At 43.0% G+C, this 23,323-nt stretch overlaps 1 protein-coding gene across 5 annotated transcripts in view; it reads left to right on the plus strand.

Moving 5' to 3' along the window:
• Window positions 1-23,323, plus strand: part of htr2cl1 (5-hydroxytryptamine (serotonin) receptor 2C, G protein-coupled-like 1) — a 92,705-nt gene that overhangs the window by 38,309 nt on the left and 31,073 nt on the right. For all 5 annotated transcript variants that reach the window (XM_031850632.1, XM_031850629.1, XM_031850633.1 and 2 more), the window contains one exon: window positions 6,845-6,985. The gene's annotated coding sequence lies outside the window, so the exon portion shown is untranslated. The remainder of the gene's footprint in view (window positions 1-6,844; window positions 6,986-23,323) is intronic.

The following is a 23,323-nucleotide window of genomic DNA, read 5'->3' on the forward strand; positions in this document are numbered from 1 at the left end:
GGGGTGCGGGGGGGAGGGGGGGGGGCGGGGGGGGAGATGCGGCGATAAACACAAAAGGACAGGCAATGCGGCGGAGAAAATGACGGGGCATATTTTTAGGTGGAGGGAGATATGCGGGCCTTGTAGGACGTTGGCGGCGGGGACGGGATGAATGGCCCAAACACAGGGAGATTAAAGGACAGCGAGGGGTTAACGGCAGAGATGTGGCGCGCCAGAAATTGGAATTGGGAGAATGAGAAGGAGGCGGTGGAGAGATTTAGAGGTGTCAAGTGTAAGAGAAAGAGACGCACTATTAATTAAGGGATTCATGGATGAAGGACTGAGGTGCAGGAAGGTAGGCGACGGAAAGAAAAGATAGACTTCTTGCCCACAATCGTACCCGAACTCTACCCAATGCACAGAAAGAGGGAGCAAGAGGAGTGACACAAAAAGAAGGGGAATGACGATTAGACTGGTATCTTACAGTACGTACTTATATTATACATCCATACAGGGAGAAAGGTAGATAACTAGATGCTGGAATGGTTGAAGAAGCAATGGCGAGGAGAGAGAATTAATTCCCCTCTGCAATCCCTAAGGGAACCAAATGGAGTCAAGAAGGGTGAAATGCAAGAGACCGAAGAAAGAGAATGAATTAATTAATGCTTTAGTGGAAGAGAAATGGAAAAACTGAAACTCTGGCCAAATGAATCACGAAAGTTTAACTTCATTTCAAAGACTCGTCTGTTTATTACCTGCGTGACCTTTCTTTAATATCTTTCTCTCTGAGTCGTTCCGTTCCCTTCTCCTCTCTGACCCTGTCCTTCTGTTTCATCGTCGCTTTATTCGACACAATGGAAAGGCCTCGGAAAGATGGTGGACTATATGGCCTCAATGCTTTGCAGTGAGGACTGTAAGTGTGTTTGGTTCAAGTTCAGTATCTTTATATCACGGCATCGCTCTCCCTTCAAGACTACAGTTGGCCATAAGATGTGAAGTGCTGCTCTGATGCCATGAAAACAAGCTCACTACTGTTTGTAACAGATTCGTTGGCAGCAGCTGTGTGGGATGTCAATTTGTAGAACTGCTCCAACTGTGCGACAGCTGACAGAAATGCCCAACATCCATCTGATCACCAAACAGCCAGACTGTTGATCATCAGGGCAATTATTGAGGCATACCCCACTTAGAGAGATCTTAAAGCGACGGCCACCATTGCAGGAGAACGGTTGAGAACCCCTGAAGTGGCTCCTTCTGCTATTTGGAAAAACCAGACAAATAAGGAGCATGGTAGTTGTTGTTTCTTTGCTGCATGTGGAGCTTTGCTGTGGTTGCATTTCTTTTTCGCTTTCATTGAAATCCGAGGGTTCGCTTGGGCAGAAACTGATCATAATATATATTGTTTCTTTGTTACTTGTCACCTGCACACACCTGATCCTCACGTGGGAGACTCATTCCCTGAATCTCGTAGAGCACGTTTGGTGAAAGATTCAAACGTTCATAAAGCTGTACGTCTAACTCTGTTGTGTTTTACAGCAGCATTGATGCAGGACTGAGATATTGATCATTGTGACAAGGCTGCATGTGGTCTCGTAAAAATGACGTTCCCATTCAACAAAACTGCAGAGTCAATTAGGTTTTGAGGGAACTTATGTTCTCCCGGACTACGTTGACTTTTGAGGTATCACAAAATACCTTTAATCGAATTCGGCGTATGTAAGAGATCAGGACGATGGAGGGAGGGTTTGATGGTTTATACACGGGACTCGCACCCAGGTGACCTGTGTTTGTGTCCCGTGTAAAAAACAGAAAGTGGAAGTGTGTTAAAAAAAAACGGCAAAAGCACCATAAGCTGTTAAAACACTGTCACGTTGATCCACACTTGTGTAGAAATATTGTCATGAAACATATTCTCGGTTCAGAATCCTCAAGGTTCATTGATCCAGTCTGTGCCCATCCTGTTCATCCAACAGGACTGTGTAGCTACTGTATATGTTCTGGATTTTGAAGTCATCCTTTGATGCTTCTCCTACTTTCCTTTTCGTTCACACCCAATTTTCAACCCCAGGCCTTTTTAGAAATTTGGTGTTGTGCATGATTGTATGTGTTCAAGTCACTGAATCAATACATCAGCATCCACACAGCGTTGGACCTCCCTGTCAAACAAAGTGCCTCTCTCCCACTCTTTTCCCCCTCTCTCTCTCTCTCTCTCTCTCTCTCTCTCTCTCTTGCATTTCCAATCTTTCCCCACATGCAGTTCGCTTCAATGCCCTCTTCTTCTCTTCACCAACCGACTCAAACAGGCGCTTTGGACTTTCACATTCATGCATGTCTGTGAATGCAATTTGAGCCGCGCAAACAATAGCGCTGCACACGGCCGGGTTAAACCGGTGGAACAAGGGTCTGAGAGGATATTATCTGCATCGGTTAAGGCTCCAGCAGATTGGCGCTCACTCTCTTGCTCACAGGCGCTGGTTAAAAGGGTGTAACTGGCAGCTCTGACAGAGAATATTATCTGCTTTGGTCAGGGCCCGGTGGCTTTGACATGCAGAGACACACACACACACATGGCGTCGCGCCACTAATGCGATGTGTTTTTTTCATTAGGACCCAGTCATTGGAGGCAATTATACGGGTCATCGTGGGTTTTAATGGAGGAATAATGGACTTGGAGGAAGGCAGGGAGAGATAGCGACAGTGAGGAGGGCAAAGAGAGAAAAGAGACTTTGATGAAGAGGAGAGGGGAGAGAGAATGGGCTGACATGAAGTGTCTGTCACACTGGTGCTGCATGACAATCCAGAACTCAACAAAGTGTGTGTGTGTGTGTGTGTGTGTGTGTGTGTGTGTGTGTGTGTGTGTGTGTGTGTGTGTGTGTGTGTGTTTCACAGAGGTTTGAATGGAAAACGACATAAATGACTGCCTAAAGGAAAATTATGACTTAAGTTAAATGTATACTTAATGTTATATGTATATAAAGCTTAGTATCGTCGGGTTTCCTGAAAATTCAGAGCTTTAACTGGCTCTCAACATGGCGACGTCTTAGCCGGCAGCTAGCAGCTAAAGGTGCTAACAGCACAAACAGGGCAACTTTTTGAATTCAGCAACCAAAAACTTAACACTGATTTCAACAAAATGATTGCAGAAAAGCTCAATTAAAAAATGCAATTTGTGGTACAGGCGCTATGCTGTTGTGTTTATGGAGTTATTAGTAATATGTTATTTATCATTTCATGAATTATATAAGCAAAGCTGCATTTTTATATCGTTTTCTCTCCACTTTTAATCAGATCAGGGGTGAAAATATGGCATATTTACAGTGAATAAACGCTGAACTTACTACGTATTATTGTTATAATCGGTGAATGATCAGCAATGGACTGTTTTCAGATCAGCTAAGAAATGACCAGTGAAGACTTAATGTGATTGCTCTTATTGGCACAAGATGTGGCAGAAGAAGCCTCTTGTCTGTAGATTTCCTGAAGTGCTTCATATTTATGCGGGTTGTAAAACCGGAGCGCTTTTTGCTTAGTCACCTTTTTCTCAAAGCCGTTTAAATCATGACTTAGCATCTAAGTGATTGCTCAAAGAAGCTCCAGGCGCTCGGTGTAATTGATTTGTTTGGTGAATAAAGTGGAATGACTTCACTGAAACACACCTGGTCTGACAGAGGTTTAAATCATGACTAAGCATTTTGATTAAAACCAGATCACATAGAGTGGATGGTCCTCTGCTGCATTCATTGTATTAAGCAGGTTTAAATTTTCCTGCCACTGACCATGAACGCTGCATTTAAACGTCTCATCAGGAAACGCTGCTCCTCTGGGCTAACTGATGTCAGTATTGATTGACAATAAAGCAGAGTGTGTGTGTGTGTGTGTGTGTGTGTGTGTGTGTGTGTGTGTGCGTGTGTGTGTGCGTGTTTGTGGATGGAAATAGTATTGATTTTTTCATTAATGACTTAAACTGTATATTTAGAGGGAAGAGATCCCTGAAGAGAGATCATGCAATCAGCAGAAAGTTACTTGAGCTGAATCAAGTGTTTGCATGAGAGCTGTGTGTGTGTGTGTGTGTGTGTGTGTGTGTGTGTGTGTGTCCCATCTGTTTTGCAGCCTCTCCATCTCCTCCAGTCTCTCTGCTCTTGGCTATGATCTGTCTTCCGTCCCATCTGATGTTGCAGCATATCATTACAAAATCTACCAAACTGCGTTTCTTTGCTCTTTTCTTTCTCTGTCTCCGTCTTTCTCATGTCTTCCTCCTCCACTTCGTCCGCCGCAATGCTACGATCTGTGCCTGTTTTCTCTTCTTAATGTACGCAGCATCCAACCGTTTTTTGTCGTTATCGTGCTTTTGTCAGATGCAGACTAACTCTCGTCACCACTTCTGCTGCTCATATTGTGAGCGGCTGTGACACTTGCGAGTGGCTCTACGCTGCGCGACGTGACTGCATTGTTGGTTTAATTGCTGCTGCTGTCAGAGAGGTGTTACCTAGAGATGTAATTAGGCACAAACATTCCCCCGTGACGCCTGGATGGTTTAATATGTCTCGCAATCTGTTCTGTACCCACTGTAGACCGAGAGATGCATAGTGGCGTCAGTCTGTCGGTTGGTTCTCACAGACTGAAATGAGTGAAAATCAATGTAATGGATGAATCGTCGGGGGAATTTTATTCGGATGCTCGTGGTTCCATGAGGATATATCCGAATGACTTCTATGATCCCATGACTATTCCTGCACACTGGCAACAACTATAAAACTAGTATATTGGATCCATTATGAAGCTTTCATCGGTGTACTGATCAAGTCAAGTGAGAAACATATTGAAGCCTGTCGGGTACGCTCACAGACTGAATGGGGTTAAAATTGGACCAGCTATCCGTAAGTGTCAGAGTGTACGTGTGGCGCATCCATAAATATTTAAATCGGATGGATGGATTAAAAAAACATTTAAAATGCGTGGCCTTATCACATCCTCGCCTCTGTCCTCAGAGTCGTTTAAATAATGAATTCTACTCGATGAAGCTCTCAGGCTCACTTTATTGAAATGGGGAGCTCGAACCGTCCCTTTAATCCATTTACTTTGCAGAGAATGTTTGTCCCGGACGGACGCAGTGCTGCCGATGTAGGAAACATAGCCGACGTGCAGAAGACACTACGTTTACAAGGACGCATGAATGCACCGCGCCGCCAGACGTCTCACTTCAGTCCCCGCGGTCATCTGCATTACCTCACAGTGATTTACAATTTCAATGATTACCGTTCCACAAGTTCTAAGTTGATTTTGTATTGAAATAAAAGGAAACCAGCGGGGGCTGATGATACCGTGCGGAAGTATACAGTGGAAACTTTATGAAAGATGCATAAACACCAGCATGCTCCTTTTAATCTTCTGAAATCTGCACGCAGCACTAAAGCTATTTATTATGCAGCTAATGCAACATCAACCTGACCTCATGTTTCTGTAATTACATAATGTGATTCATTATATAAACTTGATTTTTTTTTCTTCCAAGTGGTACGGAGGCTGCAGGCCAAGTGTTTAATTTTGACTTCAGACTAATTACGTCTCAATAATTCTCAAAAAATATATCGAGTTAGCTCATTTCCAAATTGAGAGCTTTCCCAGCGTTGGAGCGGTGAGATGAGATGTTATGTAACAGCTCTGAGGGCGTTGTAGAGACGGAGGGAAAGCCAGTAGAGAGCACACAATGTTTATTGTTTGTTAATGTTTCAGTGGAGTGTTTTTGATCGGTTTCGAGGCACGCTCCACTCCCAAAAAGCACAGCCTTGCCAACTCTTGTGGCAACAGGGGATCTAATTAGCGAATTAGCAAACTTTATTGGTCTTTTTAGCTGGTTTTTTTTTGGAGTAAACTTTTCTGTACCCAGGCGTTTCACTGTGTGAATGTTAAGCAGGGTGTTTCCCCAGATAAATAAATATCCATAACGAGAACTCCGTGTGGCAGCTATATACTGTACTCGTGCTCTCTGCCGCGGGTGGCTTTGAGCTTCTTATTGTAGCTGCTTGTGATGGCGGCGTGGCTGCCCTGGGGGGGGGGTGTCGGCTGGACTCGGTTTCAGAGTTCATCAAACTAACTGGAAAAAAAGAGCCGAGGCGGGGGAGGGAATCAATATATGTTGTTTTGTAGAAGTCAAGACAAGAATAACGCTTTTTTCCAGCTTGATATGGGACACACATGAATGCACAGACTCCCTAATAGGACCAACTCAGCTTTAGGTTTTCTTTACTTTTGTTTTCTTTGAATAATGAATGAGCGGTGCGAACAATACCAAACAACAAAACTATTGATAGGGTTGCATTGGCAATTTGGTACAGCCGTAATTTCGTACGTTTGAGTGTCAGGCGGTCGACCGTAAGTGGGGTGAGAAACAACAAGCACGCTCGTGAGAAAAACGTTGAAGTAACAATAAAAGCGTCGCTTTGACTAAACCAAATGAAGGCTTCAGGTCTACTGTGATGGATGGTGTGTGAAGGCGGTTTATTGTTCTGAACAAGAATGGATGGCTGCAAAGGGATTCTTCTGAAGGGAGGAAAATGAGTTGCAAATGTAAGTCCGGTGTTTGTTTGAGCCGTCCATCCAGCCAAACCAGCTCCCTTTTCAGAATGCATCAGTCTGTACGTCGCCTGACTTGCTAACCGGCAGCCCTGCACGTCTTGGCTCTAGATTACGTGGGTTATATACAAATTAAGGAGCATTACTTTCTGTAGGTATAAGTCCAAAACAGTGAATGAGAACAGACCTGTAGATGTTAAGTGTGGCTGTGACTTAACAATACTGGACGCTAAACATTAGCTCACTAGCCTGCCACAACACCTCCGGATACATATTTTCTTTTTTGTTTCAGACTTTAAAAGCAAGACAGATGTCGAGCGCCTCGAGTTCGAAGACGGTCCGAACAACGCTCATGTGAATGCAACAAAACGCTGAGACAGCTCTTCCAAGGGGGCCTTTTTCCACATAAAGACACAGTCAGCATTCGACCAGGGTGAGTACATCAGGACGTAGCTTCTTCTTTTTAAAGTATACTAGCGTTCAGTGTTATGTGGCACCAACTGTCCCTGAGCAGGAAAACTGTACATGTACACACACATAGAGAGTGAGAGAAACACACAGTCACACACACACACACACACACACACACTCAAATTTCCTAATCATCCCCCTCCAGAGGACGCTTTATTTCCCCTCTCTTCCTCCGTCTTCTTCGCCTCTGTCTCCTCTCGGTCTCCCTCTGTATCCGGTGGTGTCTATTTAAAGAGGATTGCCTCACACACATAAACGCACACACACACACACACTCTTACTGTGCTTTATCTCTTTGCAGCGGCCCAGAACAGACAAACCAAACCAAACAGCCGTTCATGTTATTACGTTACCCGTTCAGTTCTCCGACACGCTTGTGAAACTGAAACACCTGACTTCCATTGCACCTTGTGTTATAATGCCTTGGTTGGCCTATTCGCGAGGCGAATGGCGTTGGATTTGCACTCGGCAGCTCACGTAACCGCAGTCTTGGAAAGGGTATTTAGTTGGTTGCAATCTACACCCTCACCACTAGAGGCCACCAAGTCCCTCACACAGTCCCTTTAAACCATGTCTGTACGTTTTTAACCTGTCTTTGCTTGACGAGGACACTTGTTATCTTCCTCTTTTATACAAGTTTTTAGCTTTATTGTGTATTTTTATCATCACCTATATTGTAATCATATGTCAGGTCTGGGTTTTGGCATTCTTTTTTTCTTTTTTATTGTCAAAGAAATCCATTTTTCTATCCACCCCACAACTCACCACAAACTTATCTAAAACCCTTATAACTTTAACCAAAAAAAAATTACTTTTAATATTCTCAAACAGCCCTCTGAAGCAGTCAGACTGGCCTAAAATGTCGTAGCTCTGCAGGTCTGACACCTTAAATTGGTCCTCACACACACACGCACGCATGCACGCACGCACGCACACACACATACATTCACAGACATGTGTTTGAGGGTGCGTTTAAGGGTTCACGGTTTTCACGGTATTCTGAGAATTCTCTCTTACGCTTACTCTCTGCTTCTAGCTCTCTGGCTTTCACGCGATGATGAGACATGATGTACCGGGTCCATCTGGCTGTGATGACTATGCTCTTGTATTGATTAAAAAAAACACACACACACACACACATGTTCTTGCTCAGGGAGGAGGAGAGAAAGGTCATGTCTCTCAAGTTAATTAGTCTCTGTAGCCCTCAGGTCTGGAGAAGCTTTCCTTTTCACTTCTTCTTGCCTCATGTCTTCCTCTATCTGTCTCTCTCTCCCTCCAGTCGGTATCTCTCTCTCTCCAGTTTATGCCACCAGAGCGTGAAGTTCAGATAACCTCTCTTTACATTTCTTTGCATGTGTTTGTGTCCTTCCGGAGTTTCCGAACCATACACAAACACACACACACTCACACACACAGACACAGACACAGACATATCTGTGATCCTAAAGCCAGAATCAATTTGTTTTGTCGGTGCGGCGGAGCTACTAAGTTTAATTACTTCTTCACTGTAGCTGACGGGGCAAAAAGTGTGTGTTTGGCCGGAGGGTTCAGCCATAATGAAGTGTAAATCTATCCGATAAAAAAGCCTGTGAGTCAGTGAACTACCCCGAGGGACAAACACACTACTTTGACACAGATTACCTCTGTATGAATGTATGAACTTGAAAAAAAACGTTCTAACTTGCTGCTGGTTAATTTCATATTCATTCCATGAGGGCTGAAATTAGATTCTTTGAATATCTCAACATGTTATTTGTCATTTGATATTTATTTAGTTGGCTGTTTGTTTTTCCTGCGAGTTTTATTTAAAAGGTTTTCGCACATGTCCTGTCACCCCTCTTTAAATCAGCAGCTTATAAACTTTACACACTTTAGCAGCTGTCTCAGGATTGTAGTCTACTTTACCTCAAATTATTACCAGATGATTTACTGTTTTTCTTTCCTGGAAAACTACAATGGAATTACAGGGAAGTAATGGGCTGTTTAACGCTGTTTTTCTCCCCAATGGAAAGGTCTGAATGCCCTTTCAAAGCTCCTTCCATGCTGCCAGGAATAGCATTTAAATGGAGTTTGACCAAATCATTTTTATGAATACTTTATTTGGCCTGAAATGAGTCACATTCGGAGTCTAAAAATAAGGCCAGATTCGGTCCACAACTTTCTGCGGGTTGTGGGATTCTCTGCAAATTTCCATAAAGTACCTCAAGACCTACAGTCATGATGTCATAGGATCTGCAGTTATATCAACAAGCTCCACTCAAGGTCCATATTTTTTTGATAATCACAATTAATGTAATGGATTCATGTGCTGCTCAGAGAGATCGATGTGAAGGACAATTAGGACTCTCTAGGGACCGCAGTCAATGTAAGTTACAATGTAGTATTGAAAGACGGCTTCGTGGAAAGAAGGATATCTGTCTGCAGCTTTGTGGGTACATGTACAGTATTTCTAAATATATTCGAGCATATGTTTAAGTTTGAATAAGTATATACAATAACTACAGAGTGCGAACAAATGTCAGTGCGACTAAACATTTCCTCGGTCGCACCGATGTATGTCGTAAGTGGTCGTGTTCTTTTTATTCCCGCCCTAGTTCAACGCCTTTAGCAAACTTCTTCATACAACCTGTGCAACCAGTCCACATAGACCCCGAGAGACCCCTTTTGGACGGCCCCTTCAAACCGAAAGGCAGCTGAAAAAGAAGTGGGGAAAGATAAAGAAGAGTAACGTACCACGCAGCAGCCATCTTTATTTGTGGAGTATGGAGTAAAGGTGTTCTCTAGTCAATTTAAACTGAATTGACGTGGGTGTATTTTTTACTTCAAACATTATATATTTGGTAGCAGAAGCAGAGGTACATGTTTGTAATTTATCCCACATGTTATTATCTGAGACTATCAAAGCCTCAGTCTTTTGTTGTCAGTGTCGCATCGCGATCTTGACCACAATGCACTTCACTTTCCTGTTGCCAGGTAACGGAGACCTTTTTCTATGTGTGTGAGCACAAACTTTTCAACTGTAACTTAAATATGAATGAAGTTATTTTTATCCTCCCTGTGCAGTACTTGTATTTGTGCTCTTTCTCTCTACGCCGCTCTAAAGCGGCAGCTTCACGGTCATAAAGAAGCCGATTCAATCAGTCAGCCGAGAGACTCTTCTCCTCTTCACTCACTCAGATTAGTTATTGTTTACAGCACTTTGAGATAGTTTATCTTATATAAATTGTGCCGACTCCTTTTAGAGCGGCATCTAAATCATAATGACTGAGACGTGACTCGTCCGTCCGAGTAATGCTTGTTAGTTATATATATGTATGTGTATATATGTATACATGTATTTATGTTTATGTATCTGTAAGTATATATGTAGGTATATATATATATATATACTGCATATGTGTGTATATTCTGACGCTGTCCATGGTGCTGATGTAGTCATTGGACCAGGTGTATTGTCTTCAGTGCTATGACAACTTTATTTACTAAATGTTGGTAAGAAAGCTCCGGTATCTGTCTGAATTTCCAGCCTTGCAGTAATACATTCATACTTTTTGCTTTGGCTGAATTTCTAAGTAAAGATAGCAGCAATTATTTGCCGTTATTCCAAGAAAGGTTGTCCAATATACACTTTACATGGCTGCACCAAAACTGCACTCGTTCCAACTCATTTCAGTTAGGGGAACATGTCATTAGCTCACCAACGACAGTTTCAATTCTTGGATTTTGAAACTTTTTTTCTGCTAATGATGCTTAAAAAAGAACACCACCTAAATTAGGAAAGGTCTCGGAAAGTTAATTCCATATTTGTGAGATCAAGCTTCTCTCTTTCAAAGCGGTGAACCAGAGAAGGAAGTCTCAAACTTCTGGAGCAGCTCCATAAAGAAGTGAATGTGAGACAGATATATTTTTGGACTGTCTAAGACCGTATGAGTAACATGTATGAACTATGAAAATGTGCGTACTTCCCCTTTAAATTGGGCAACCACGTATTCATTAGCAGCTGCCATACTTACAGGCTTCTGATTGCCAGAAATAAAGGTTATCAGCGCAAATGGGCTTTTTTACTTTTGGACACACAATCATCACGCCCACGCTGGGTGCATGAACCCAAATTGGCTCCTCACACCTTCTACGTCTGCCTTCTATTTTTAGGCAGAGGGCAGAAACATGTGTCATGAAATAGTTGAGAGAAAGGTTTTCTCAATTCTCTGTTCTCTTTGCAAAGAAAGAGACGGTCAGCAGTGTAGTTAAAATCTGATTGGAGGACTAAAACTAGCATTCTGCACAGAGATTATAAAACCAGTCGGTGTGCCCTTGGCCAAAGCTCCAAAACCCCCTCGTAATGAACTGCACTGTAGCTGCACAAAGCTGCCGAAAGAACACGTTACTATTAAAGAGTACACAAGTGCCTCCGTAGATACTCGCACCTTCGTCTTGACATGTAGTAAACACAAAATAATAGCTGTCTGCATAACGTGCACAACGTATACACACACACACACACACACACAAAGCCTCCGCTCGCCTTCAGGCTGTCCGTCAAACGCCGTCTGGCTTCATAATGACATGCTAATAAGGCGCTAAAAAAGAAATAGGCTAACAAGCTTTGCAATTAAAATTACCGAAAAATTCCTCTCCTCTTCACTCCTGCCTCTCCGCCGCTTCCTCCCGGGGGGGGGGGGGGGGGTGTTTTGTCAGCCTCACTCGGCTTGAGTAGTTTCCATAATGGAGGCAGGCACATCAAGAAAGTGTCAGTTTAGAAGTGTGTGTGCACATCAGAGGGAGAACGTGTGTCTCATTTTTTTTTTTTTTTGTTTCATCACCAATAATGTTCCTAATGTGGAGCGCTGTGTCAGACTGTTAAAACTCCCTCAAGGGCTTTCTACACACACACACACACACACACACAAAGCTGCACACCGTCCTCCTCCTTCTCCTCCTCAACGTCCTTTTTTTCCCGTTTGTGATAATGCGAAAGGACATGCTTCGAAGAAATTCAAATCAAGCAGAGTGGCAACAGAGGAGAAAGTCGGATGAAGGGGTTCAGCATTTCCCCGTCGTTCGCTTCTCCACTTTCTCACTGTGTGTTTGTGTCTCTCAGAGGAAGACACACAGGAAGACACAATGCCTTGTAGAGTCATCGCCGCTCCCTCCGAGCACCAGCTAATGCATTCTGCATCTGTGCCAGCTTTATTATCTCATTTAACAAAAACGAAATACTAAATAAATTGTTGAGGTTTTGGCGGAGGAAGAGAAGCAGAGCAAAGTTGTCCGGAGGAGATTTACAGTCGTGCAAACTCTCAGCTCGTACCGGTCCTCTTTGACAGTTTACATATAAGAATCACATTCAAGGTCTAAGGTCTCCAAAACTGTGTCCTGATGAATTGTGTTTCTGAATCCAAGTCCAAGCTCAAGGAAAACTTCTGCCGGCAGAGGAATATTTCCCAGATTATATGTGGTTGTAAATTTTGTGGTAACCTTCAAAAAGTAGTCCGCGCTCCTGCAACTATTCATAAACGTGACATACATAAACTTTATAGTTTTTCCACAATCATTTATATTCTTCACCATGATTCGGAATATAGATATTTTACTATTTTGGGGAATCTATACATCCCAAATGCGATGCGGGTATTCTTCAGCATAGGAGTAAAAAACCTGTTAAACTACACTGCGAATGTGGCTCACAAACCCAAATAACTAAGTTAAAGTGCATTTGAACTAATCATCAACACACTAATACTAAGAATTCAGTGTTCTGTGTCTCTGACCTCCATTCTCTGCTGTGAAAACAGACTCAGATTTTACTTCGGCCCCTCGCTACAGGGTTCACTGACGGTGTTTTTTCCTGACAACAAAGCTACATGTGACTACAGGGATGTATGTCTCTGCCACGGGTCAGTGAATTGCAATGACCGCAAAAGAAAGGATGGAATTATAGAAGATTTTGCTTAAATATGACAAGTATGAAAAGTACATTGTGCTAACGTTACTGGGTTAGCCTTTGTGCTACTGGACTAGCCTTTCTGCTAACGTTACTGGGTTCGCCTTTGTGCTACTGGACTAGCCTTTCTGCTAACGTTACTGGTTTAGCCTTTGTGCTACTGGACTAGCCATTCTGCTAACGTTACTGGTTTAGCCTTTGTGCTACTGGACTAGCCATTGTGCTGCCATTACTGGGTCTGCATTTGTGCTACTGGATTAGCCTTTGTGCTAACATGACTGGGTTAGCTCTTACTCGTTCTTTGGCTTCACTTCTGGATTCACTGTCGGCCCATTTTCCCATGTTTTCTATTCATGTTTCATGTTTTTTTTTCATTACAAGCTGTTTACACGTATTACGGGTTTTTTGAAAATGGCGGTTGCCCGTTCTGCATTGGCTCATGTGTTTGACCAATCACCAGTCAATTACATCACTCATGGTTCTCTTGTGCTTGCAGAGTACCTACCTAAGTACTATATTGGCTCTTATAACAACAACGAAAAATTCTTCCGGTCTGAAAACACTTAATACGTCACTCCACATACTACGCCGCTGTCGTTTCTTTTTTTTGTTAACGAGCAGCATTATAGACAGCAAGGTCTCCTCTGTCTCCGCCTCTCCTCCTCCTCTCATCATCGTCAACGTTGTGCATTGTGTGTGTTATAGTGTGTAAAAGACGGTGTGCTGAAGGTGAAGGCTCCAGTGTTGTCATGTGCATCACTATAGAGACGTGCTTCTCTCTTTACGTCACCCTCTACCCTTCAGATAGAAGGAGAACGAGGGGAAGAGTTTTGGGTTGGAGCTAAACTTTAACAGTCTGACTCATCATACTCTGACATGCATGTGAAGTAAATTTAAGCAAAGGGTAAGAGAGGGGAAGGGGAGTCTTATCTGTATTTCCTAAATACTGTATATTAGCAGAGATTAGAATGTATTTACAAACTGAACTAAAATGTTCTTTGTAAATTGTCCTTGGATTTGACAACAACAACCTTGAATTATGATGCTTGTCGTAGCAGTGAAGACAGCATTAGGAACAATGGCACCAACAAAGGACAATGCTCGTCCTTCAAGTGAACAAAGCCCTCAGGCATTGTTCATTGTTTTGAGATGAACACAATTGAAGTTTGAAAGAGTTCCATCGATTCTCCTCGTGCAGTTTGTTGTGATGGAAAGGCTTATGTTTGAAAAAGGAAAGAATAACTAGAACAGCAATCCAATTTGACCTCAGACGGTAGACGTATATTGCCAATTTTTAGCGATGTGCCATGGAATACTCAAATAGTTGACACAGATGCCTCCTTTTAGAGGTTTTCCAGTCACGTCCACCTGGTACGAGGCCCTGAGGGTAGACCCGGAACATGTTGGAGGGATTATATATCTCCTCTGGCCTGGGAACGCCTCGGGGTCCTCCAGCAAGAGCTGGAAAACGTTGCTGGGGGAGAGGGACACATCTGGAATACCAATCCCGAGCCTTCTGCCCTCTCGACTCTGCCCTAAGCGGTAGACAATAGATGGATGGATGGAATTAGCAAGCGAGCTAACCAGCCAGCCGTACGCCAGTTAGCTAACTCGCTAATTCCACCGTGCTTTAATGCTGCACCGGTTACAGCAGGTTAAGAGCAGAAACGGCCAATAAAGTTGTTCCACATACTAAAACCGTTGCTGGAGTTTTAACCTCTAATGGACGCCTCCGTAAACTGCTCCGTAATGAACATCTCTTTTGTTTCTCCATTTCCTCCTTCTCTATGGAGGGGTCACCTCTATCGTCTGTGTGTGTTTGCGTGTGTGTGTGTGTGTGTGTGTGTGTGTGTGTGTGTAAGAGAAACAGGGAAAGTGTGAAGTGTGTGTGACCATTTGTTGTAACTTACGTCTTGACTCTGTGACACATTCTCGGCTGCAGAGACACGTTTGTGGATATCGAAGTTGATGGTGCCACGGTAGAGTGGTTATCGAGTGTGTGTTTGTGTGTGTGTGTGTGCGTGTGTGTGTGTGTGGATGGGAGGGGGCAGCAATTTGTACCGTTGTTGTTTGCCAACCGTTTGCATTCTGTAACGTTTTGCAGGAATTTATCTATGCAAGCTCTCCCACGAAACATCTGTTGTGTTTGTGTGTGTTCACGTGGGAGTATTTGTGTGTGTGTGTGTGTGTGTGTGTGTGTGTGTGTGTGTGTGTGCTTGAATCAGTCATGCATATTTTGCTTGGTGCGGTCAGCCTGCTTATGGTTTCACAGATAATGACTTTCGCTTTTTGCTTGGAAGTTTATTCCGTTATGAGCAGCGATTTGCACAAAAACATGTCCTCTGGACAATTATGTTTCCTTTGTTTTCAGCTATTGAAAATAGCACAAATTGTATTTTCAGGGGGAAGAAACAACTTGAAATGCATGCATGCACTTCCCTTTCATTTATTAAGGGGCCCCAGGTGTGGGGGCTAGACTAATGTATTCTTGGCCTGCGTGTTTGAGAAAGTCTGCCAATAAGACCAGCTGTTGAGATATCAGCTTCTAGTAGCATCAGGGACGCAAAACTGACATGAAATTGAAGTGGATCCTTATCTGCTGATGAAGATCAGGTAATATGATCGAAATCTTCAGAACAGCTACTAAATGGACCTGGAGGTTGAGACTGTTTCGTCCACTGAAGCCTTCTTTACAAAGTCAAGAATTAGCGTTGAAACTTAGCCTAACATTTGCAGGAGAAAGTTACTCAAATATATCAAACATCAGCAGTTATAGCTATTGCAAAATATGTGACTTTAACACGTCCAGGCGTATTAAAGAAATTCATATACTATTTATTAAATGATCTTGATTCCACCCATCACTGTTCATCCATTACTATAGTGCATGTATCTCCCTCAGGATGAATTATGCAAAGACAATGATCAGTTACTGCCAAATTGCTGTTTACTTACCTCAGGCGCATGAACACAACTGCCATAATTGATTTATCTACATCCTTTAAATCATTATTTCAGCTCACGTAATCCCACCACTACTTCGCCTCTTTGTTGCATATAACAGCGTTAATGAAGATATTGTGTAAGCAGGTGGATTTCCCTCATTCTCCCTATTGCTGACATTCATTTCGAGTATTTAATCAGGCGGGTCACCTTAAAGATGCCACAGACGTGACCAATGTCTTCAAAAGCTTATGTCAAGAATTCTAATTGTAAGGGCTCATCTACAATTCTGGATCTTTGCCCTTTCTTATTTTTTTTCTCACAAAACTTTGCTTCTTTTCCTGCATATTTAGTAACGGATAGTTGAAATTTGATGTGTCCCCTCTCATCCCCTCTACAAGCCTCGAGACTTCTGAATAAAAGCCGAAACACGGGGAGGGGGAGGAGGGAATTCTTTAAATATTGATGTTGACTGCTTCAGACTTTTTCCTCAACTGACCGTGAATGTACAAAAAAGAGAAACGGTGGCATAAACACACTCAAAATGCACACGCAGTAAATGCACAAATATCCACAAAGGAGCCTGATGTTTTCAACAGTAAACACACACACACACGCGCTTCTTCTGGTTGGAGTGACAGCGCTCCCACTGATTGAAAGGCCTTCACCAAAAACCCTGCTGCGTCTTTCATTTCATGCTGCGTTACCCCCCCCACCTCTGTGTGTGCCAGCGTATTTGCCGTGTGCCTCGCTTTGTGCAGATGCAAACCTCCGTCCTCGTGTTTCCCTGTTTGCGGAGTGTATTGTCTTCTGCCTGTGATGAAGGTAAATTAAGAGACAACACAGAACGCGTCAGCAGATCGAGCCTCAGAGGTGGGATTCTTCGATTAGCATTCGCCTTGTCCCGCTCCACGCTTCTGTTGTCTGGATCGCGTCTTGTTGTGTGCTTCGTGCCAATAAAGGACAATTAAATTGAGTCTGCCAAGACGCAGATAGACGGCGATAAGACGGAGCGAGGCTGATGAACAAAGCAGTCACTGGGAGACAGAAAATGAAATCCACGACAACAAAAACACTAGAAAACAGAAGAAGTGTGAAAATAACAAATAAAAAAGCCATAAGAAAGAGCAGTGACAGCCTCTTAAAGGTCTTTGTTAACTTGTTTCTTATTCAGTGGGCTTTTATTCTGAAACGCTTAATCAGGGCGACACAAAAGATGAATTATTAAGTCTTGTAAGAGGGATATCTAAAGGATTATAACAATAACAAACATATTTTAGATGAAAATAATCACTTTTCACAGTTACAAAAGCACTCTACAACAAAACTAAATAACAGCTCTTGAAAGCAAAACATCCAAATGATTAAAAGAACAACCCTGGACCAAATGTAAAACGCACAAAGTTTTGGCCAATAATAAACCTGTACGGTGAACACATTTGATGATTATTTTTTCAGAATCTGACACACAATCAAAAAACCCTCCAAAGCCAACGTGACCCCATCGCTGCTTCATCTCTCTCAAGCTCGGTCTGAATCAGGTTGTCTGCTGCTCTCCTCTTATTCTTTTCATCTCTCCTTTAATTTCATCCCTAACGTCTTCTTTCTACTCGCTGACTCTCCATCACTGCTGATTACAGCTTGCGACATGATTGCCACCCACCTGTGTGTGTGTGTTTGTGTGCGTGTGTGTGTGTGTCACTCTGCTATTATGTTTGTATCTGTCCTTTCCTTCATTTTGTGTGTGTGTGTGTGTGTGTGAATCCACAGTTTGTGCATGTGTGTGTGTGTGTGTGTGTGTAAGCATTTAAGGCCCTCAGCCTAACATCTTAATAACACTCAGCATGAGGACCCTTCAGCGCCGTCGGCCATCTTCTTTCTCTTGCCGCCTGATTAGTGGGAGTTGAAGCTGCGAGGGCAATCGGAGGGGTCTGGAGGGGCCTTAATGGTCCAAGACCTCCGGGATGCCAATTAGAGAGAGGGATGGAGGGGGAGGATACACGGAGGAGAAAGAGGATGAGGAGGAAAAAGGGGGCGGCGATGAATCGAGTGGAGGTGGGCAGCAAAAGAGGATGAGGTTAGGAGAAGGCGGGAACAGAGGAAATTAAGAAGAGGAAAGGCCGGATGGACAGATGGAGGGAGAGACGCAGAGAGAGCCAAGATGATTCAAGGCTGGGAGGAGAGACGGAGCAGGAAGGATAGAAGTGAGGATGGAGGGATGCAAACAAGGAAGAGACAGGTGGAAGAGGAGTCTTCGCTAATGTGTGCTGAGACAGGAAGGAAGAAAACGAGACAACGAGACGACGAGTCGACGGCCATGCTGGCAGCTCTGAGAGGCTTCATTTAGAAACAGTGGTGCTTTGAGCTAAACGCTAACAGACAGTGGAGACGTTCCGATCACGTTTTTCTCCTTCCCGTGGCATTTTGCTTGGTTCTTCTAATGTATTCATGGAGCACCAAAAGGTCCAACTAAACGTTAACGCTAATGCGATAACATATTTAATCAGGGATCATGAAAATCATTGTGGTTCAGCCTCTGGGGAGTTGACAATCGGCCGTTAAACAAACCGACATCGCTGTCCCCGAAGCCATGCGGAAAGATACGGAGAATTAAGGCAGATTTGGAAAGGAAAGATGTGAGAGAAGGGGGGGGGATGAGGAATACGAGGGATAAAGGAAGGTGGCAGATGAAATCGAGCACACAGACAGGAAAAGAAAAGGTGGAAATGAAGACAAAGGACAAAAAGAAAGAACGAAAAAAGAGGTCTAGATAGGCGACAAGGCCAATTAGATACAGACACTGAGACATTGAGGATGAATAATAGTAAAAGGAAAAAGGACACTCGAACTGAAAAACCTGACACAATAGTGAATAATGACCTCACAGCTCACTGCAGGCAATAAGGAGAAGGTTCCAGGGGTAGGATTTAGCGTAGGAAAGGAAACGAGTCGGATAAAGAGAGGGAGAAGGAAGAAGCGATGGGTTTTGGAGTTATGGCCGAATGGAGGTTAACTGCGTCCGTGCAAGTGCAGCTATCACCATTCCCCTCAGCATCCATCAGCAGAGACCCGACCTCCACACCGATGTGCTCGGATATACAGTACCTGTGTGTGTGTGTGTGTGTGTGTGTGTGTGTGTGTGTGTGTGTGTGTGTGTGTTTATTGGCGCGACCACGAGTCGTGAATGCGGTCGACAATGTAGCACTTCCTGCTCTGGAGAAAACGGCATGTTTTCTATGATAAATATATAGCTTTGATATTTCAGTCAATTTGAGTTCATAAATGCCAAAGACTTGATTGTGCTCCTTGTTGTTTAAACAATACAGCCATTTAATTATTTATTTTTGGGCACATGGGACTGCGTTGTTCCCCTAAAGTATAATAAAGTATATTAGAAAGACTGTAGTCCCACGTATGCAAAGGCTAAATATAGTATGATATTTAGAAAATCAGATTTGTTCTTCGGCAGGTTGGTTAACGGATACTTTGTGTGATTATTAACTACATTTTCACTGTAAGCCAAAAAGAAAACATGTCATAAACACTTCTCAAAGCACACAGTTACACAGTGTTTAAACCAAATTCTGCTCTTAAAACCGCCCAAGTGGTCCGAGTAAGACAAAAGACATCAGGGAGTCAATGGAGCTGTGCTTCCATCCTTGTTCCATTCAACTGTACACGCACGCTCTGACCTTTCATGACAGGTTATAAGACTTTTTAATACGAATCGGAGGTGCCAAAGTGTTGGACACTTTTAAACATTTACCCCCGAGACACCTCCTCCTGTTCTCATGACATCTTAGTACACAGGAGGCAGGTAGAGGGCAAGAAAAAGAGGATGAAAGTGAGTGAGGTTGAAGAGAAAAGAGGGAAGTGGGGGGGAAGGAGATATAAATATCTAGAGCAAGATGTGTCACTCCCCCTCAAGCGTCTGCTTTTCAGTTCTTCTCCTCCACTTTAAATTTACTGGGAGGCATGGGGAGAGATGGATGGAGGGAGGGAGGGAGAGATGGATGGAGGGAGGGAGAGATGGATGGAGGGAGGGAGAAAGCAGAGATGGAGGAGTGTGTTGCTGCCCACTCAAGGGCAAAGACCACCTTGACAGCCTTTCTCGCAGAAAGTCATGTCAGCCTGTTCTTCTCGCTGTCTCTCCATGTGTTCCTCTCTCTCTCTCTCTCTCTCTCTCTCTCTCTCTCTCTCTCGCTCTCTCTCTCGTTTACAATTTCATTTCCTGTCAATTTATTTCTTCATTTTCCCCTGGGAGCTCCTCTTCCTCCTTCTATATATATATATATATATATATATATATAATAATAATACATATTATTAGTATAGCGCTTTAAAAGGTGCTACAAGGCACTTTACATGGTAAAATCAGAAACAATGAAAACAATAACAATGTAAAGAAGCAGAGAGACAAACAAACCACAGGTCTAAAGCAGATTCAAATGGATGAGTTTTAAAAATAGTTTTGGATATATATATACATCCATTAATGAATAGAAAATGTGAATGAACAGACTCATTGTAGTGCTCAGAATTATTTTATTTTTTTAACAACAGTTCCATTGTACAAACATTTTAGTTTGTTCTTACAAACCTCTGCTGAACGTTGGTGTGGAGTGAACACAGTGAAGGAAAAAGACACAAGTAACCCCGACAAAGGATCAACTAAATGAAGGATAGAAATTAATGAGAAGTAATCAAATATTAGGATTCCTTAGCTCCACTTAAACACACACATTAGTGCAGGCACATGTTAATGTGGGGGGGACACACACACACACACACACACACAAAAGTGTAATCCATCTCAATACCTTAGGGTGTGAGTTGAGGGATGGAGGATAACAGATCGTCTTATAGCTCGACATAATCACAGCGAGAGAGGATGTTACTGAAGACTGTCATTAGACGTTGAATGTACACACACACACACACACACACGGTGAATCAATCTTCTGCCTGCAAACACCTTAAAAACAAACCTTTAACCTTGCAGTTTGTATGTAAGCAGATAAGCGTTTCTCTGCACAATCTGCATGACACACACACACACACACACACACACACACTCAACTTAAGTCAGAGAGCTTTTGACCTCGTCGTGTTGTTTGGCAGAAGAAAAGCTCTCTTTTGGGCTTGGAACAAATTGTACAAAACAGAAGCTCTCACACACACACACACACATATACACACACATTTGCTTCATTTCACTTGCTTACCGTTGATTACATTATCGCTGAATGAAAGCCAAGGACTTCCTGCCTCACCTTGTGCTGGATCGAAGGTTGCCTGAGCCGAGTTGTGCGTCATCTGTAGATGGTGTTAAACTGTCTAACTTCAGCTGCAACTCACGTCCGTTTCATTCGATTCCACGTACAAAACGCACCGTGTGCTGGCAGGATCGGTCAGGTTTAATTCTTCGTAGTGTTGACCATCATTTCTATCGGCAACACGTTGCTCACTGAGTACCGCTGAGTAAGCCAAACTTATTGAAGGAGATCATCCTCAGTTTTCCTGTGCAATGATGGATCATAACTTACATTTCGGGTGCGCTTGCTTTTGTAGTTACCTCTAAAATGTGTGACCACATAAGCCACCGTGTTCCCAGACCAAAACAAGTAGCCGAAAGATGCTAAAACTCTCCGTAGCGCTACAATCGACAAGTAGCCCTCCCAAAAGTATTGACTATAGCTGCTTTAAGTGAGGTTTTCCTTCGATAACACAGTTTCAGTGTGTTCATGCACATGCCTGCCTGTTTCAATGTCTCTGTGATTCATGATTCATGGACAAGACCCTACTTATGATCTCTATAGATGGGTTAGTCTTTTATTGCGTTTGCATTGCGGCAAAGTATGCATGGCTGTACTTAAATGTATGTGTACATGCATGATTACCATCTGAGCCCTGTCCCTAAAGTCTTTACGTAACGTTTCATTGAAACCTATCTGACCCCTAACGGACGCAGGACCCGTGACCCCACGCCAGCAATGTTTATCTGCGAAATGCAGGAGGATGGAAAATATGATGGATGGATAGAAAAGTCAATTTTCGCAGGGCTTTTTCTGGCGTCACTTAGATTTATTTCAGTGTTTTACAGCGTGTTGTCCAAAGTCACCCGCTGTGTAATTTAATTCAGTCTGGTTTGCTTTCAAGCAGAAACGTTCAATATTTTATTTGGCTCTCAGAGCCTCATTCCGTGTTGTTAGACAGTTTCTGCTGCCCGCCGTGTTTAGTCTCAGCTTGTGTTTATGTGACTGGATCAGTATTGGAGCTGTGAGGCCGTGAGTATGTACTTAACAGTCAAGTCATAGAATCTAAGGTTACGGTAAAAGAGTAATATTATCTCTTGACCGGCAAAATCAAATGTGTACATTGAGGCTTTTGGAAGCTTAATGAGATCCAAAGAAGAATCCAAACTTTATGTTCAGAGTTGTGTGAATTCCTGTCTCTTAGCTACCAGTGAAAGAAGACATATTTAGACATTTAGTCACCGTCAGCGAGTTGCAGCATTTATCCAGACGGAGCATTTGGTCTCTGCTGCGCCACAGCAGCCAAAACTGGGAAACATAAATGTTACTCTTTCCAGCTGAGTCGCCTACAGCCATCTAACGATGGTCCTGGTGCGACAAACTGCCGTTTCCTGTTAGTACAATGCAGATTTGTCTTTAATAACTGCACGAATAAGGGTTTGAAAGAAGGGAAGAGAGGACGGGATGCACAGGGCAAGAGGGTTTTTTAAATGAAAGAAAAGCTCATTGTAATAAAAACCACCTCTGACATTTTAAGCTATAAAGTATAAGCCAGTAAAGAAGGACTTTGGGGGCTCACACACGTATAATAGGCAGGAAATACCTACAATCCAACCAAAAATCTGTTATAACAAATAAAAAGGGAAAGAAAAAACAATAGTTATAAAGCCCAGTTAACTAGCTCCCTGATTATAAGGGATTACAGGGCAGCCAATAAAATGCAACTAGCTGTACACTCCGGGCATTAGCAGCACATCTGGACATCTGGGACGTGTGTTTGACCAATCGGATTGCTCCGATTAAACCCCCCCTCCCCATGTGTAACCAGCCAGATGTATATATGTAAGTAAGCCACAACTGGACACCATCTGGCGGGCTGTACAGAGTGCAGTAGGAAAAAGAACCGTCTTTACATTCCACATTTGAAAGCCGTGCTTTGTTGGAATTATGGGAACAGCTGGCAAATGTCTAACCCTAACACCATATATTTATATTTAGCTTGGTTTGGTTTTACACAGTGTTGTTAAGTATTCTCAGCTGTAGCTTTTTACGAAATAGCAAAATGCAGTTTCTGAAATGCTTGTGGGCATTGCGGAACAACATATGGCAAAAATTACTCCGATGATGAACAGCTTTCTCACTGCCGTCTTGGTTTTTG

The sequence above is a fragment of the Anarrhichthys ocellatus genome, unplaced genomic scaffold (genome assembly GCF_004355925.1).
Source record: "Anarrhichthys ocellatus isolate YVR2014 unplaced genomic scaffold, GSC_Weel_1.0 scaffold11, whole genome shotgun sequence".
NCBI classification, from domain to species: Eukaryota; Metazoa; Chordata; class Actinopteri; order Perciformes; family Anarhichadidae; genus Anarrhichthys; species Anarrhichthys ocellatus.